Genomic DNA, 2,054 nt, shown 5'->3' on the forward strand with positions numbered 1-2,054 from the left:
GCACAAAATTCAGTTTTTCAATCATTCCCACGTTAATAGCCATTTCTTATTTCCAATCTGGTGATCTAGAAATAATAGTATAACAAACACCCTGTCTTTACCAATTTGTAATTTTTTAAATATCTAGGGAACAGTGAGCTTTGTAAGTTTGATGGCTATTTTAATTACAATACATATTGATAGAATTTTCCCCCAGAATCCTAATAATTAACATTTTCATCAGCGGTTGCAAGAGGACTCTTCTCCAAGCCCCACACCAGGAACAAGTGCTGCATCTGTTCATCCATTAAGGGCTTCAGGGGAGCAGGTGTCACATTCATACTTGGGGAAGGATTTGGATAACAGTACCTTCTCCCTTTATGCTTTCTAATTTGTTTAGGAATGAAGTGTTCAGTTCATCCAGGATTTATTTTTATGTGTGGCATAACCAGGTGTGCACTTAATTCTTCCAGAAGGCTAGCCAGCTGTGTCAACAACATTAAAGGGATAAAATATTCTATTAATATGCCAAACATTTTTACATATATTAAATTTGTATCTATGTTGAAATCAATTTCTGCTCATTTCCTTCCCCCATTTCTTCACAGGGTTGTTTGTTTCGCTGACACAGAGTTCTGAAGCTCTGTACATCCTGGATGTTATCCCCTCTCTACTGTGTGGTGTGCATGTTATCTTTCATTTCAAAATTAGAGAAATCTCTGCTTTCTCCAAGAGCATTTAGAGTTCTTGTTTCTAAGAATTACAGAGAAGTATTCCTTCCCAATTTGTATTGTTATATGTGGCAATTTTACAATATGTAACATCTGAGCATTACATGTAAATGTCATGACAGACTCACTATAGTCGTACATTCCTGTTAGAGGGAACATGGAAGCAGAGGGTCTATGTACATTCCTTGCTGTCATAAAGGATATGATCTGTTCTGATCCCAGTCCAGTTGGAAAATAAGAATCTAATTTCACAGACTCAGATATTCCCAAAAGCTATTTGGAAAAGAAAACACATTTCTAGTTTCAGATATGAAACTGCTCCTAAAATTTTCAACCAAATAATTTTATTGAAACCCTATTGTCAAATTTTTTCTCTGCTAACTTATAAAATATAATAATATGTACTTTATTCTTCTGATGAATAAATGAATAATGTTATCTTTAATTGAAGCATTTATTTATAAGCATTTCAGCAAATAAGGATTTAATCACATTATTAATATGACATGCACTTCCAAAGCATTTGTACTTTACTCAATTTTCCTATGACAGGCTACAAAACATTTCACATATCACCCCAAAATTTTACTCATGAAAAAAATCAAAACTTTCAGTTATCCGGCAGCTTAAAACACCTTAAATTAAACTATTTCTTTAATTTATAGCAACAAAAATCAAGTACCAAGACATGAAATATTTTTAAAGACTTATTTTTACTGGAAAGTCAGATATACAATGAGGAGGAGAGACAGAGAGGAAGACCATCCATCTGTTGCTTCACTGCCTTAGCGGCCGCAATGGCAGAAGCTGCATCAATCCAAAGGCAAGATCCAGAAGCCTCTTCCAAGTCTCCCTTGTAGGTGTAGGGTCCCAAGGCTTTGGGTTGTCCTCAACTGCCTTCCCAGGCCACAAACAGAGTTGTATGGGAAGCAGGGCCACCTGGAACAGAACTGGCACCCATATGAGATCCCAACGCGTGCAAGGCAAGGACTTTAGCTACTAGACTACCTCGCTGGGCCCAGATATGAAATATTTTTTAAATACTTATTTTGTTATATATCTTAAAATTTACGTCTCATTTTGCACAGCAAAAAGGATTTGGAGTTTCAGGGCTGGTATTGTGATTGAACAAGTGAGGTCATTGTTCCTGAGACTGGCATCCCTTTTAGGTGTCAGTTCCTGTCCTGGCTGCTCCAATTCTGATCCAACTCCTTGCTAATAATGTGAGGAAAGTAGAGGAATACAATCCTAACTGCTTCTCCCATTTGGGGATTGAGCCAGTGCACGGAGGAGCTCTATCTCTCTCGCTCTGTTTCTCCTTCTTTCTCTATTAAAAAAAAAAAA

Source organism: Ochotona princeps, chromosome 18 (assembly GCF_030435755.1).
Source record: "Ochotona princeps isolate mOchPri1 chromosome 18, mOchPri1.hap1, whole genome shotgun sequence".
Classification (NCBI taxonomy): domain Eukaryota; kingdom Metazoa; phylum Chordata; class Mammalia; order Lagomorpha; family Ochotonidae; genus Ochotona; species Ochotona princeps.